The sequence below is a fragment of the Biomphalaria glabrata genome, chromosome 16 (assembly GCF_947242115.1).
Source record: "Biomphalaria glabrata chromosome 16, xgBioGlab47.1, whole genome shotgun sequence".
Taxonomy (NCBI): domain Eukaryota; kingdom Metazoa; phylum Mollusca; class Gastropoda; family Planorbidae; genus Biomphalaria; species Biomphalaria glabrata.
Genome location: NC_074726.1, coordinates 1,877,251 through 1,895,226, shown reverse-complemented (window position 1 = coordinate 1,895,226; position 17,976 = coordinate 1,877,251). Strand labels below are relative to the sequence as shown.

General features: G+C 37.8%; 1 protein-coding gene across 8 annotated transcripts in view; it reads left to right on the top strand.

The window, feature by feature from the left end:
- Positions 1–17,976, top strand: part of LOC106072418 (uncharacterized) — a 241,028-nt gene that overhangs the window by 164,122 nt on the left and 58,930 nt on the right. The window contains exons 1-2 of one of the 8 annotated variants that reach the window (XM_056013471.1): positions 15,527–15,624; positions 16,104–16,526. The exons of 4 other annotated variants lie outside the window; for them this stretch is intronic. The gene's annotated coding sequence lies outside the window, so the exon portion shown is untranslated. Of the gene's footprint in view, positions 1–15,526; positions 15,625–15,967; positions 16,527–17,976 lie in introns of those variants that run through there. 3 more of the 8 variants (XM_056013472.1, XM_056013470.1, XM_056013473.1) reach the window with 3 other exon arrangements.

Genomic DNA, 17,976 nt, shown 5'->3' with positions numbered 1-17,976 from the left:
GCGGACAGAGACAGATACTCATAGCCAGTATTTGTTCCGTTGTCTGTTCTATTCATACTAGTTAGATTTGTTTCACATTTTGTTTTTCTTTCTGAATTCTGTATTTCTATCTATGACATTCTCGTGTCTGTTTTCCACTGTCCTTCTATCTCTCTACTTATCCATTTCGTCTAAATCTTTCCAATGGTATCTCTCTCTGTGACTCTCTTTTACTCTCCTCACTTGCTTTCTCTCTCTCTGATTCTTTCTCTCTCTCTCTCTCTCTCTCTTTCGTTATTTTTCTTTCTCTCTCTCTCTTTCTCATTCTTTCTCTCTCTCTCATTCTTTCGCTCTCTCTCTCATTCTTTCTCTCTCTCTCTCTCTGATTCTTTTTCTCTCTCTCTCTCTTTCGTTATTTTTCTTTCTCTCTCTTTCTCTCTCTCATTCTTTCTCACTCTCTCGTTTTTTCTCTCTTTTCTCTCTTTTCTCTCTCTCTTTCTTTATTTCTTTGTCAGTCTCTCTTTCTCATTGTCTCTCTTTCTCCCCGCCCTCTCTCTCTCTCTCTCTCTCTTTCTCTCTAACTCTGTCTTTGTGTATTTCAATGTCTAACTTTAACTAACCCTCTTCTTTCTTGTCTATCACTCCCTACTCAGTTCCTCCCTTCCTGTCATTCCCCATCCCTCCAAACCTTTACACACTCTTGTACATTGTGATCTTTCATTTACGCCATCGTTATACTTCTCTTCTTGTCGACATTCACACTTCCCCATTCACCAACCCACACCCACGCTATCAGCAAACCTTTGTCGCACTGACCTATATATTTTTGTTTCAAAACGTCTCACTCTAATAGATCTAGCGTTTTAAAAAAAAATATATATCGTTTGAACGAAACAGTTAAATACAAACTACTACCACATTTTAACCACTGCTACCACACCGAGCCACTCACCACCCACATTACAGCTTTTATTGCTATGGGGGCTTGTGGTGGTGGGGGGGGGGCGCTCCCTACATTTGACGCCCGAACGGTTTTGAAGGCAGAAGAATATTGTGTGGGACCATTAGCCTGGTCTCCAGGAAGTGCGGGAGGAATGTTGCTGTGTGGTTGGAGAGTGTGAGGAGGGAGGGAGGGGGAGGTAGTGGACGAGGAAACATTGTGAAAGTCTTTGAAAAGAAAATGTGAAAATAGCCTTTTTAAAAAAAATGTGAAAATAGCTCTTGAGGGAAAAAAAATGTTATAGTAGCGAAAAGAAAAAAAAATGTGAAAAGAAAACTTTCTTGATTGATTAAGTGGAAAGAATTATGGGTAAATGTATCGATAATAGGCTATTTTAGGCAGAGACAATATTCCCTTCATTTTCTCTCTCCTTTTAGTTTTAGTTTGGTTGTCCCATTCACTTGAATAGATCAAGATCTGGGTTGTTATTGGTTGTTCTTGGCTGGGTTTTTTCTAAGTCATGTGACTTACAATGTTGAGATGCGTCCCTTTTCACCTGTATAAGCAATTAATTGTTATTTGTTAGTGTTATTCTTAACCTGATTCAACAAAGTACACACACCTAGCCAACACACTGGAGTCCATTTTAATGATTACTTATTATTGATTATTTCTGTGCTATAGATAATTACTGCACTATATCCTTCTCTAAATAGTCCTGTTGATCCCGTGGTCCTGTTGAAGAATAATAGCACATGTTCCTATTGATAATTATTGTCCTATTGATGATTATTTTCTTATTGTCCTGTTGGTGATTATTCTCCCATTGTCATGTTGAATATTATTGTCCTAAAAATGATTATTGTCTTAATAATTATTATTCTCCTAATGATGATTGTTGTCCTATTGATGATTATTGTCCTAATGATGATTATTGTCTTATTGATAATGGATATGTTTTAAAAGCCATTGTTTTGGTCACAAATGTCAAAGTAAAGAGTTGAAGAATATTTTCTTCATTTCCCTTTGTTTGTATTTATTTTTCATTTGGTTTTTTATGCGATTTTTTTTCCTTATTATCAACATATCAACATATTGATTTAGCTATCAACACATCAACATATTGATCGAGCTATCAACACATCAAAATATTGATCTAGGTATCAACACATCAACATATTGATTTAGCTATCAACACATCAACACATTAATCTAGCTATCAACACATCGACATATTGATCTAGCTATCAACACATCGACATATTGATCTAGCTATCAACACATCAACATATTGATCTAGCTATCAACACATCAACATATTGATTTAGCTATCAACACATTGACATATTGATCTAGCTATCAACACATCAACATATTGTTCTAGCTATCAACACATCAACATATTGATCTAGGTATCAACACATCAACATATTGATTTAGCTATCAACACATCAACACATTAATCTAGCTATCAACACATCGACATATTGATCTAGCTATCAACACATCGACATATTGATCTAGCTATCAACACATCAACATATTGATCTAGCTATCAACACATCAACATATTGATTTAGCTATCAACACATTGACATATTGATCTAGCTATCAACACATCAACATATTGTTCTAGCTATCAACACATCAACATATTGATCTAGGTATCAACACATCAACATATTGATTTAGCTATCAACACATCAACACATTAATCTAGCTATCAACACATCGACATATTGATCTAGCTATCAACACATCGACATATTGATCTAGCTATCAACACATCAACATATTGATTTAGCTATCAACACATCAACACATTAATCTAGCTATCAACACATCGACATATTGATCTAGCTATCAACACATCGACATATTAATCTAGCTATCAACACATCAACATATTGATCTAGCTATCAACACATCAACATATTGATCTAGCTATCAACACATCAACATATTGATTTAGCTATCAACACATTGATCTAGCTATCAACACATTGACATATTGATCTAGCTATCAACACATCAACATATTGTTCTAGCTATCAACACATCAACATATTGATGTAGCTATCAACACATCAACATATTGATCTAGCTATCAACACAGTTATATATGCGGGCAGGTTGACTGAGTTAGTCTGAGTTGCGTTTGCCTGATCCTGTGTTAAGCTCTTATACTGTTATTACGAATGTCCCGAGTTCAACCGCTGCTACTTCCTGGAACTCCAAAGCCCACAAAACTCTGACATATCTGACCGAGTTTACGCCCATGAGATGCATCTATTGATATTTAGGACACAAGCAAGTGTTAAAATGGATAAAATTGATGAGTTTATAAAAAGAAAAAAAAAAAGAGTTGATTTGTTATCACATGAAGCGTTAATTACTATTGATTAATTTTTGCTATTATTATAATTATTTTTTTTACAATTGAGGAATTCTGGCTCGAACCGGTCGAGTTGATTTCAATACTCCAATATCTTTCAAAGTGATAAAATATTTCTGAATGGCGACATTATTAGAGGGTCGTTTGTGTGTTGCGTGTGCGGGGGAGTGTTAGTGTCTGTGTGTGTGTGTGGTGTTAAAAATTTTTTAATTATCGTATAATGAGCTGCAACGCTCAAGTCGATAATTAGCCGGACATTTTCCATGTGCGGTCAGTGTGATCATAAGGCAAAGTGGCTTTCAGTTTATAGTGTGTGTGTGTTTGTAAGTGGGAGTGGAGTGGAAGCTTCAGATAATGTTTTGTTCATTGACTTATTAAAACCACTGTCCAGTGCAATGATGTTCAGTATACTACTGTCCTCTATAAAACTGATAAGTACAAGACTGTCCCATACTCCTACTGTCCAGTATACCACTGATATGTACAACACTGTCCAATACTCCTACAGTCCAGTATACCACTGATATGTACAAGACTGTCCAATACTCTACTGTCCAGTATACCACTGATATGTACAAGACTGGCCAACACTCTACTGTCCAGTATACCACTGATATGTACAAGACTGTCCAATACTCTACTGTCCAGTATACCACTGATATGTACAAGACTGTCCAATACTCTACTGTCCAGTATATCACTGATATGTACAAGACTGTCCAATACATTACTGTCCAGTATACCACTGATATGTACAAGACTGTCCAATACTCTACTGTCCAGTATACCACTGATATGTACAAGACTGTCCAATACACTACTGTCCAGTATACCACTGATATGTACAAGACTGTCCAATACTCTACTGTCCAGTATACAAATGTCTAGACAATACAAGGACTGGATTTGAACTTGATGGGCCCTAATCTATGGAGATATGGGCCCCAATCTATGTAGATAAGGGCCCCTATCTATGGAGATATTGGCCCCTTTGTAATCATCTGAAGATATTTGTTCTTCTTAGTTCTTTTTTCGAAATGATTCAACATATCCATGGAACCATATTTTTGGTGGTATGTTACTTTCCAGTATAACAACGTCCAATATACTATTGTCTAGTATAGGACAGTCCACTACAGTACTATGAAGTCCATTATAAGACTGCCCAATATACGTCTGTCCAGCATATCACTGTCGAGTAGGCATACCTCTACTCGGTATACCAATGTCAAGTACGCTACTGTTTAGTAGACTTGCTGATCTCCGTCTCGACAGGTCTGGGAAACCCAAAATTCTCGACCTGTATGGCGACATTCATGCACTACGCAAGACAGCAGGGTTTCTGTCCAGGGCTTTTACAAGAGAGGATTTGAGCCTCTCAAGCCCTCACTCTAATGGAGTTTGATGCTGATGATGATGACTGTTTAGTATACTATTGACATATACCCCCTGCCCCTGATATTTGACAGTTGACTACAACTTGTGTAATACAGTCAGTTTACTGCAGTTACAAATAACACTTCTCTCTGCAAGACTAATACATATACTTATCTTTAATCACAACTTCTAAAAGTTAGGAAACGTACTTTTTTTTTTCTCACTGCTAATCATAATAATCCTTACCATCTTTAAATCAACATTTTCAAACTTAAATATCTCCAAAATTTAAAGTACATATGTGCGTCGGTTGGTTTGACGATAATTGTAAAGTTCATAAAGTACTTGACTACTTCTCTAACTCCTAAAAAAACTAAACTAGATCTAGAAATGTGTGTAAACTTGGAAACAGCAGATGTAAAGATTAACTCTGAGCTTAAAGAAATGATACGGAAGCTTAACAAAAACCCTAAGTCAGATTAAAGAGGAGTTCCTGAGAGATGATAAACTCTGCAAGGCTTCGGTGATCAGGCCAGAACCTGGATTAGGGCAGGGCTTTTTTTTTTTTTTTTTCAACTTCATTGATTGTGATGGAAACATTTTTCACTTTGCTATAATTTTTTTTTTAGAAAATGTTTAAACCTGAAAGCGTTGGGTTCGAAGCTTTTTTTAAAAGATATTGCCATTACACTTATTAGGGTGAAAGTTCCCCTCGAAACTCGGGGTTAGATGAGTTCATTTTTTTTTCTACTTTTTCTTTCCCTCTCCATTCATTTGTAGTCACTGCGACGCCACTGTAAAGACTAAAAAACAGTTTTGGAAACCTGAATACAAGATTTTTCTGTTATCTTCTATTTTACGCTTGAATGTGCCAGGGGTGTTAACTCTCTCACCCGCGTAGTACCCTCGTGTAGAGTTAATGTTCCTGGAAGCGTTACACCATGAACAGATATCTGGGAGCTGTGGTCTGTGATTACTGGGAGGCCTGAATGATATGGTACCAGTGGTTGAAAGATGGAACATTGCTACTTCACACTCCCCCCCCCACCTCATCTCAGTGATATCTTCTCAATATGGCGTGATTCATCTACGATTCCTTACCGTAAACCTAGTAAAAATAAGACGCTTTAAAAAAAAAACTTAAATACTGAACTGAAAATGCTAACAATACGAAGTAACAACACCATATTCTCATACATTCACGCGATGTTTGAAGACAGTCCTTTGTACTCCTGAGATTGAATTCTCCGTGAGTAGATGTTGTGACGAAATATTGTACAAGAAGAAATGACTTTTGTTTTATTCTAACACCGGGTCGGCTGCCTTGTCGAGTGGATAGCACTTAGCCATCATCATTCTCTCCTTGTTCAAGCCCCACCATCCATTGCCGTCTCGCCACGGTCTTGCTAGGAAGTAATGATCTTTATTTCTGGAGGGTCTTTTGAAATTTATTGAACATGAAACAAAAAAAAACAAGTTAATATGCTATTTTTTAGGGATTGACTAGTCTCTGAGCTGTTTCTTAGGGATTGACTAGTCTCTGAGCTGTTTCTTAAGGATTGATTAGTCTCTGAACTGTTTCTTAAGGATTGACTAGTCTCTGAGATGTTTCTTAGGGATTGACTAGTCTCTGAACTGTTTCTTAGGGATTGACTAGTCTCTGAGCTGTTTCTTAGGGATTGACTAGTCTCTGAGCTGTTTCTTAGGGATTGACTAGTCTCTGAGCTGTTTCTTAGGGATTGACTAGTCTCTGAACTGTTTCTTAGGGATTGACTAGTCTCTGAGCTGCTTCTTAAGAATTGAACAATCTCTGAGCTGTTTCTTAAGGATTGACTAGTCTCTGAGCTGTTTCTTAAGGATTGACTAGTCTCTGAGCTGTTTCTTAGAGATTGACTAGTCTCTGAACTGTTTCTTAGGGATTGACTAGTCTCAGAGCTGTTTCATAGGGATTGACTAGTCTCTAAACTGTTTTTTTAGGATTGGCTAGTTTCTGATCTGATGCGGTCTATATTTCGCATGATAAATCTAGAGAGTCCCCAGGCCAATACAAATTGGACTTCGCTGATTTAGAGTTATAGATGTCTATTGTTGGATCGAATACCTTTTATTAACTTCCAGGCAGCATACGTCATCAATATTTGTTTTTCACACTTTTTCTCTCTTTCTCTATCTCTCAATTGTTCTCTCACTTTTCTTCTCTCTCTCTATCTCTCTCTGACTTTCTCTCTCTCTCTCTCTCTAGCTATCTCTAACTTTCTCTCCCTCTCTCTTTCTCTCTCTATTTCTCTCTCTCTCTCTCTCTAAATATATATATATATTTATCTCCCACTCTCTATTTCTTTCTCTCTCTCTCTTTCTTTCTCTATTTTTTTCTCTCTATTTCTCTCTCTCTCACTCTCTGTATATATATATATATATTATTTCTCTCTCTCTCTCTCTCTTTCTCTATTTTTTTCTCTCTATTTCTCTCTCTCTCACTCTCTGTATATATATATATATATTATTTCTCTCTCTCTCTCTCTCTTTCTCTATTTTTTTCTCTCTATTTCTCTCTCTCTCACTCTCTGTATATATATATATATATTATTTCTCTCTCTCTCTCTCTCTTTCTCTATTTTTTTCTCTCTATTTCTCTCTCTCTCACTCTCTGTATATATATATATATATTATTTCTCTCTCTCTCTCTCTCTTTCTCTATTTTTTTCTCTCTATTTCTCTCTCTCTCACTCTCTGTATATATATATATATATTATTTCTCTCTCTCTCTCTCTCTTTCTCTATTTTTTTCTCTCTATTTCTCTCTCTCTCTCCCTCTCCCTCCTTCTCTCAGGGGACTAGTATGAGTTTTTTTTTTTTTTCTAGATTATTCATACTAAACTTAGACTATTTTTAACCTCTCAAAGAATTATTTTTAAACTGCTGGATAACTTTAAAAAAAAATAAATATATATATGTAATTATTCCTGGTAGGCCTAAGGGTTCTCATACAATCAGTTATTGCAGTGTCTTGTTTAGAGTCATGTTTTGGGTAACTCAGTGTTTTGTTTAGAGTGTTGTTATGGTGAAAATTATATGAAAAAAAGTATGCATTGCTTTTGTGTCAGATGAATTCATTAAAGTACTCTTTACTATTTTATTGCCACTAGGAACGGGTTGCCTGAATCAGACAAAAAACCAATGACTAAGAAGACCTTAAGCTAAAGTCTTCAATTAACATGCACTACATCATATGGAAACACGTAAGAGGTAATTATCTGCCAGGCCGTGTGCGCTCTGGACTGTCGTTTGATCGTCTCGATAGTCTCTGGTTTAAATCCAGCCCACCGTCATTCCGGATGGCTGCCTGGTCGTGCGGTTTGCGCTCTGGACTGTCGTTCGGATTTATCGACGGTCGAGGGTTCAAACCCTTCCCGCTCCCATCCCCCGTCGTCCTGCGGGAGGTTTGGACTAGGAAGTAAACTATCTTCAACTCTGAAGGAACATCCGAAACAAGTAAAGCATTTTACAAACATTCCGCGCCGCCCAGCGGGAAATTTTGGCTAGGATGTAATTATCTTCACATCTGAAGGAACATTCAAAACATGTAAAAAAAAAAAACAAATGTCTTTACGTCCGTCATTAATATGATATGAAAATAAAATGGGTTCAAGGGGCCAAAACTTAAGTCTCATAAGGGGACTCGGAAGAAGAATACGTTGAGTTGCGCCGATCCAGACTATTTCTCCAGGAAGAAGTCAAGGCGCCACGCCACTGTCATTAGATTTGATGTTCTGAGTTTACACACGAGGTCCAGGCACTGTCCACGCTAATCTAACTTTGATAATCTATTCCTTTCTCCCAGTGGACACCAAGTGGTCTGACTTCGAAAGGATTTAATGATTAAACCCTGACCTCAGTCTACACCACTAGCCGCTCCTTGCTTGACGTACTGTCAACTGATCCTTGCTAAGATCAAATGGACTTCTGACCATTGTTCGGCCAAGGATTTTAAACTTATTGTAATACTAGTAGATGTAGTTGTTTTTTGTGTTGTTTTTTTTGCTATGTAATCTTGTCAGCTCAATCAGGCTTTAACTTTGAATAAAGCTAAGTAGGCTAATATCCTGACGAGAGCGATTCTCAATTCATGGGACACCTACCACAAAGTCGTGTCTTATTTGACACGCTTTTAGATGACGGGAAAAATACAAGCTGGCGAAATTGTAGACTCCTAGCATTGTGGACTCTTAGAAGAGGTTGATAATAATGTATTATTAGTTTATGGACCCCAAAAATTATTAAATGACGCTAATAGGATTCTTTTTAAAACAATAATCTTATTGACGCCTTTAAGAGTTGTTTTTTATGAGGCCTATAAGAATGTTTTTGGGAGCCCTATGTATAGATAAGAAAAAATTAGAGAAAGCAGATGCGTGCTGGACCCATAATCCAGAGATCTGTGGATCTGAACCGCGCTCTTCTACCACTTGTTAGCTTACATAATGATACACTTATTAAGCCTAATATTACACTAAAGAACACTGAACTCTATGAGCGACGCCAACGCCAGACGCTGTATACATCAGACTCTTTAAATAACAGTCCCACTGTGCACACGTTACACGCAATACAATATGAGCTCTTGCCAAGGGAAGTAATTCTGCATACCAATGACATACACATAACCACAATGTCGACAACGTCATCGTAGGAACACTCCTACTGAGACCATAACTGAGACATATAGTACCATGGCAGCGTCTGGCTACTAACTGGCGTCTGGCTACTCACTGGCTACTCACTGGCGTGGACACTGTCTCGAGTTTTCTACGACCTCTCCTGTTTCCTGTTTGCAGCCAAAGCCACTTGACGTCATCTCCAGTGAAGACTGATGAGGCTGAGGGTGGAGGGGAGAAGTGGTGGTGTCACCTTACTGGACACTGTCCGCATCGCTTTCCCCACTCTCACTCATCTGGACAGTCGTCCAGAAGTGCTGTGGTCAATTGATTCACCCAACACCCCGCTCCCTTTCGCGTCTTGCTTATCACGTGATACTTGGTACATACATTGACCGACATATCAGAAAATGACCCCCCTCCCCCATCAAAAATGAAAATAATGAAATATTTTTCTCTTAATTCAGCGTATCTCAAATGTTAGATTTTGACGCCACCCAAATAAATGAACCGCTTACTCTTTGAACTTACAAATTCATATTATCAAATGACATTGCCAAGAACACATAAAAACAAGTAAATGGTTCTTCATAAGTCATACAAGTAACTGTTTTTTGAGACCTTGATTTCTTTTTGTTTTAAAACCTAAAAGATCATATATATGTTATTTTATTTTTATTTTGAAAGATCTAAAAGTGCGGACGCACAATCTGTAATCTAGTTTAAATTAAAAAGGACAGTTAGGGTTGACTTTATTTGTGAAATTATTGATATATATGTGGTGTCGAGGGATGGCCGAGGCAGGGTTGGAAATTGCGACCTTCCAAACGACAGTCCAGAATACATACCACGCAGCCATGCTGCTTTTATATGCTCGGTGTCATATATGTATGTATTTCCGCTTTAAAGATTCAAACTCCATTGATGTTTTGAGTATTATTCTGGGTCGAAAGAGTTAACTGCCTTGAAACAGATGTGGCACTTCAGTATTAGTTGCGTGACTGAACAAGTGGTTATAAGGCGACTTACATTATTTCCGACCACTGTTACGCCTGTATTGGTGCCCACTTAGGTCACGTCGACATTTGCGTATTGTTCTGTTGTTATCACTGTCTAGCCTGGAGACCCTCACTTGTGTGGTCATCGCTCACTTTGGCAATGGAAAAGGGCGTCAATATTTGGCTAGCCGCTCTGGCGCGCGTTGTGTGTGTGTGATGTAGCAAGCAAAGTGACTGTGACCAAAGCCTTACAATATCACAGACATTTGCTTTATGTTGGATTTGTCCTTTGGCTGTTTTTTTGTGTTTTTTTTTTTTTTTTTTTGTTATTTTATGTTTTTATTGAACGACGACTCGATGGGACCTCATTTATTTGGGTTTCGTCCCAGGCCTCTTCTAGAAACCTTACGATTTCTTGACCTACTTCTGTTGTCCAAAAGTCCAATGCTTCTGAACTTTGTTTTTGGCATGGCTTCAGTTGGGACATAACATCTCTAACCTCTTAGCTTTGTTTTTTTCTGTTGGCATACAATTTATACTTTTTATACAAAGTGTATAACAACTCTGTCTGTCTGTCTGTCTGTCTAGTACAATGTTTGTACACGTTATTTCTCCCACTTCCCATTCTCGGACCAAGCTGAAACTTCGCACAATTATGTATTGTATTTAACAGAACATGAATCAATTAAAAAAACAACAACAATTAGTCTATTAATTAGTGATAAATGAATTGTTGTCTAGAAATGAAATAAATCATACAGTATTGAGATATATGGCTATAAATGTGGAGTTGTTCCACTTACATAAGCGTTGTATTTTTTTAAAAAGTATTTTTAAAAATATTTATCTTGTTTTACAATCTTACGTCTAAAGTTGAGATATCGGAATGTTTCGCCCATGTTGTTGCCGTCCACACAGTAGGTACCATAAGTGAGGCATGGTCTAGAGCTCTAGAGTCATAATAAGTAGATGACACGGGGAAATGTACACCGGACGTGACCACAATATGTTCAACAATTCTTACAGTCGTTTCCCAGCCAAGGGTCTGACACTGAAATACTATGCCTGCACAAGGTGGCTGCTGAAGCATGTTTCAAAACGGAAGTTCATATCACGCTTTGAGTAAGTCTCGAATTTCGGTAGTTGCCAGATGGTGGTAGTCTTGGGGCAGGGTGTCGTCGTCTTTGCGCCCCTGCGGCGCGTCTGTTTATTTTTATTTATTTTTTAATTTGAACGCGCTTAGTGTGCACCACTTGACATCAGCGATCTCCTGTCAATGTCATTCAGGAGATATGTCAAGATGACATTTTTTCCAAAATAGTCTTGTGAAAAGTAGAGGGAATATGGCTGGATAATTAAGTGGATAGAGTGTCAAGCTTTACATTGAATGTCGTGGGTTTGTTGTAGATGCCGACTAATATTCCCCCCCCCCCCCTTTTTTTTTTTTTTTGACAAAATAAGAATGTTTAGTTGACATTATTTGTACATAAAGTTATTTTATTATTTAATATTTTTAAAAAATAAATTTTTTCGTTGTTTTTAAGTTTCTGTCTTTTACACTGACTTTCTTTTATTTTTTTGGAGTCAACATTGAAGAACCAGTGTAGTGTTTCGGACTTTTAGGGAGCAGGGTCTAGACAAAAAGAGTGAGGCGAGAGTGAGTTGGGATGCCCTAAAGAGGAGACCTTTAAAGGATTGAATTTTATTGGCCAGTCAAACTAAAAGTTAAAGAGATAAGACTCTAAGGGTAGCTACTTATGGAGTCAGCGTCTTCTTTCAATAACCCACTCGATGATGACACGGGCAATAACTCTTCTCGGATTTAAAAAAAAAAAATTCACTAAACTGTAATTGCTTTTTTTTTTCCCCTTTTCTAAGTGACTTCATACTTTTCAGTTCTCTCTCTCTCTCTTCCTTTTTCTTTTTATTCTCTCGTGTTTCCCTCGTGTTCTGTTGCTAGCTGAAAGACTTTTAAGGGGAACCTTTCTGGACTTTTCAGAGGGGATTTTTTTTGTTTTTTAGTAGAGCGGTAAATAGGATCTGGTGAGCAAAGTCTTCCCTAAGCCCAGGACGTAATTTCAGACCAGACTTTGGTTAGAGGCTTAGAAGGTATCACTATGAAAGACAGGGGAAAGGAGGGGTGTGGGGGGGGGGGGGGGGAGAAAGTCTAGTGCTTCTATTGGGCTGGCAATAACGTCACTGACATACATAGGGGAAAAAAACATGGCGTCGAGCAATGATGGAGCAGTTTCAGTTTGAAAGATTATTTTTAGCCAAATGAAAAATGAAAAAAAATGAAAAAAAAAAAAAAGGAATGTTGGTGAAAATATGTCAATAGATGAAATATTAAATGCGAGGGTGCTAAAAGAGGAAATGTTTAAGACAAACTGTTAAAATACAAGCTGTTAAAATACAAGCTGTTAAAATACAAGCTGTTAAAATACAAGCTGTTAAAATACAAGCTGTTAAAATACAAGCTGTTAAAATACAAGCTGTTAAAATACAAGCTGTTAAAATACAAGCTGTTAAAATACAAACTGTTAAAATACAAACTGTTAAAATACAAACTGTTAAAATACAAACTGTTAAACACAAGATGTTAACAAAAATGAAAGTTAAAATACGAAATGTTATTTGAGTTTTTTTTTTAAAGACAAATTCATAACAACATGTTAAAAATACCCAAACCTAATTACATTTCTTTAGGAAACCAAATAGTAGACACACAAAAAAGCATATAAAAAACACCGCCTTATTGTAATAAACACATTTTCACTATAAAAAAGAGTCCCCGTAGAGAGTGACTATGTACACTGCCTTACAGGTAACTCTATAAGCTATTTTTTGTTCGCCTTCTGATATTTTTTCCCTCAATACTTGAGTTCTTGTAAACTGGATTCGTCTGCGCACTACTACCCTCCCCCTCCCCTCTTTTTTTCCCCATTCAGACCTCAAACTGCAGACCACGCACCCTCCCCCCCCCCCAACCGGACCTAAAAAAAATCTAACAACTCAATTATACCACTAGAGTTTATTTTTTTAAATCTTGACCCGAGTGTCACTAACCTTGACCCTTGGCCAGCCTTGAAATGCTGCTTACTGAGTGTACCCTTTCCTCGTCTCTGTCCTTTTAACTTGACCACTCTAAGATAAACTTTAAGATAAGCTCTAAGATAAGCTCTAAGATAATATCTAAGATAAGCTCTAAGATAATATCTAAGATAAGATCTAAGATAAGCTTTAAGATAAGATCTAAGATGAGCTCTAAGGTAATATCTAATATAAGCTCTAAGATAAGCTCTAAGATAAGATCTAAGATAAGCTCTAAGATAATATCTAAGATAAGATCTAAGATAAGCTCTAAGATAATATCTAAGATAATATCTAAGATAAGCTCTAAGATAATATCTAAGATAAGCTCTAAGATAAGGTCTAAGATAAGGTCTAAGATAAGATGTTTGAAGGTCACATCAATATTGTGTCAAAGGTGAGTCAGACGTGAAATAATTCTGAATGCACCGACCTTAACTTTTCAAAGCTGACCCTAATACTACATATTGCCTATCACACGTCGTTATGGTCTACTAGATATACAAGACATTGTACTTAGTTTTGGGCCCGATATTTTTATCTTTAAATGCTGAGCTTAATAGATGGACCCAAAGTAGTTTGTGATTGTGTGTGTGTGTTTGTGCGTGTGTGTGTGTGCGTGTTGTTGTTTTTTTATTTAGTTTTGTACATCATTACTTTAAAAAAAAAAATGTTTTCCCATTACATTGCATTATATGTGGGTGGCCTACTAGGGCGAGGAAATGTCTAGCAATTGCCAAAACAATCTCGTTCCATATTCTTAGAACTGGCTTAATATTCTAATGTGTTTTTCACCCTAAACATGACTATGTCTTTTATTCTCCTTTTGTCTCTCTCTCTCCTCTCTCCACCCTCTCTTTCTACTTCTCTCTCTCTCTCTCTTTTCTTATCTTTCTCTTTCTCTGATCACTTTCTAAGTTCTCTATTTTTCGTTCACATTCTCTTTTTCTCTTGTACTTTAAGTATCCATACATTCATTTCTCATTCCTCTCTCTCTCTCCTGACCTCTTTTCACTCCACACACACACTCGTTCTTAGATAAACCAAATACATCTACTAAGGGCCATAACTAATAGGTTCCATTGCACGAACCTCACACTCTAGACTTTGACCTTTGACCCTGCATGCCTGTACATTCTATACAAGTGGTGCCCGGCCTGGGACATGAACAAATCTCCAACCAGCCTGTCATGGCGGTGAGATGGAGGGGGGGGGGGGGATATAATAACAACTCGAAATCACTGAAACTGCTTGTGGGCAGTAGTTTCGAGAGGCTGGAGAGCAACGCGTTTCGGGCTGGATATCGCCCGTGGGCCGTAGTTCGGGTAACACTGATAGGTAGGCTTATTCTGACCACCAATCAGTGACTAAGCAGCTCATGGCACTGGGTTTTTTGGTGGCAGTGTGAGCTTCAAGTACTATAAACTCAAGGTCAAATTTAGCGCTTCCGTTGACCATGCAAGTCATTCTATCACCCCCTTTATTCCCCCCCCCTCTCTCTCCAATCGAGCCCCTCCCCCAGCGTCCCTTACACCCGTTTCTTCTACCCCATAACTTGTTGCTGTTTCACCTTCCAACTCGAAAGATCATTTGTGGTTTGCCCTTTAATTAGTATGAAGACATAATGCACGGCCGCTGCTTATTGCATCATGCCGTTGGAGGGGCCGGACTTGTTAGATCTAGGCGTCATCAAAGCAGACAACAGAAATATGACGTAGGCGAACAGTTAAAACCCTCGCCCGCGTCTCCTCTCGTCTGAACGCAATTCATTACGAGCCTAAATTTTCCGGTTTTTTTTTTTTTTTGGGGGGGGGGGGGGGGGGGGTCGCGCGCTTTGAGGGAAAAAAAACAACAAAACATCTAGTCGTCAAGAAGGAGACACCACGCGAGGGAGGGGGGGGGGAAGGCCTTCGCGGTGAGGTGATCAAGTCTCCTCCGCTCTCCCTTGCAGGCGAGAAAAAAAAACTGCTGTATTCGCCCCCCCCCCTCCCCCGGTCAACTTACTGTTCTACCGTTCTCAGTCGGCGCCTCTCCCTCTCTCTCTCTCTCTCTTCGGCTCGCCTGTGTAGCCCCCTGGCCTCAGTGCTCACTTCGTCGAGCTGGTTGCGGAGAGGTGAGGTTTGACCTGGAACCGTATCATGGATTTACTCCAATTTGTAAGCGCAGACGTGAGTGCAGACGTTACCTCGTGTAATTGTTTCTTTGTATTTCTCCGACTCCGTATTTGTTGTTCTATTCTATTTTTAGTATACGCGCTTAGCATCTAAGGGAAATAACTTTTAAATTATTGGTACATAGTGTAGACATCGCTAGAATAGATTAGATCTATAAACAATTTAAATCGTTTTTTTAATATGAAAATCACCTTAATGAACTATTGTATTAATTAACTTTTAAATTTTTTTTTAAAAGTTTGGTGACTAATGCTTCAAAGTATTATGTAACATGTTAATAAATATGATAATACCTAATTTCAAATAATAATATTAAAAAAAAACATTTTTTGTTCAAAGTAACCTACATAGTCCTCAGAAGGAACAGCACATTCCTACTTATGTAGTATTTTCATTATTGCTGTGTCATTAGAATTATTATTACCTCTATTATCATCATCATCATCACTAGCTTTCATATTGTTATTATTATTATCGTGTCATTATTTTGTTAAGTGCGTGTAACATGCTGCAAATTGTTATAGCATTTTAAAACGTGAAGAACATGGATTACTAGATCAATCGACGATTGGATTAATGTGCTAATTGACCTGACAAGAGTTATTCCACTTTGTGCCCATGCAAGTGTTCCACATATCGGATCTATTTTTATCAGACAAAGGGAGAAAACTTTTGAGGGGAAAAAAAATGTGTCTAAAAAAGTTACATTCCGACGGCGAGGTCAAGTGCAAACATTCTGACGAGGCTTTGAAATGGTGAGGCAAGGAGGCTCGGTCTTCTGTCCTCCCTCCTCTGCCCACGACCTCGTCTGCTCTTCCTCCCTGGACGGACATCAGTGGACACTATGTACACACATGTCCAGCGAGGTGTAGTGCATAGCCAGACGGACGGAGGATTTGGGATAACATAGCCTTGTAGGTTTGTACGTTACATTTAATGATTTATTCAATGTCTAGTTGTGTCCATTCTATGTCCATTGTAGTCTACATCGTCATGTGTGCAACAGGTAGGTTGCACTTTTGTCCACACCAGAAGCACCCTGTTGGGTTAGAACAAAGACTGCGTTTATAAAAAAAAAAATCGATGTGAATTCTGGTGGCATCTCTGTAGCTTCCTTGGCTACCGAGAGAAATTGCCTTGGGTTGGATTCCAGTAAGCGCCCTAAAAAGCGCTTTCTCCAAAGAGTCGGTCTTCGTCTGACCTTACAACTGGACAGTCGGTGAGCCCTGCTGACCTTTAAAATCACTTTGGAAACAAATAAATGTTTAGCTATAGTCAGTGTAGTCGAGGTAGCAAACATATGGCTCGCGCTGTTTATGTGACACGAAGAACTGTTCTTTAATAACATATAGGGCATTAAAAACAGTAAAAAAAAAAAATAAATAAATAAAGCACAATGAAATAATTTTTAAAAAGTATTTTCCAAAAATAAATTTCCTATTGCGAGCCATGAATTATGGCCGATCTCTTGAATGATACTATGTGACCTCTCGACCATCTATAATGAATTCCAGAAAGCTTGCATAATTATGTTTCATTTCTCCGCAATAGTACCCTAATTGGAATTAAGGCCAAAACTTACAACTAATAAAGCAATCTGAACAAAGATGTCCTTACATTAAAGAAGTTCTTAAATTTAATACGTTTATCCAATCAATGTGAAAAAAGTAACCGTCCAAAACGATCCTATACACTTGCTGACCATTGGACATAATGTCTAAATGTTTATTTTAAATCTGTATCAGCTTACACATGTAATTAAAACTTGTTAAACGAACAATTATCTGATCATGCACTGACCGTTATAACACGACTTTTTGTTGTACTATGATTTTAAGATTTGACTGGCTGTTATATATATATATATATATATATATATATATATATATATATATATATATATATATATATATATATATATATATATATATATATATATATACACACACACACACACACACATATATATAATATATATATATATATATATATATATATAAATACTGAGAGAGAGAGAGAGTTTGTCATTCAAATGACATGTCATGACGTTATTAATGTCACCGCCAAATGACATTGTTTATCATAACGTCATCATATAATAATCGCCACACACACCACACACACACACACATTCCCACAAGCACTCTCGTCTAGACTCCCAACTTCCTTCCGGAAGCTGTCTCGCAATGCACGCGCGCTCCTAGCAATAAAGAAATAACAAAAAACTAATTCGTGCTTCTTCAATTGAATTGGATGGATTAGTTCTCCTCCCCCCCCCACCCCCCACCCCGGAGAGATAGAGAAGGGTCGCACTATGTGAAAAAAAGGGGGGGGGGCAGAATGTGGCGTGATACAGAGACGAGGGGGG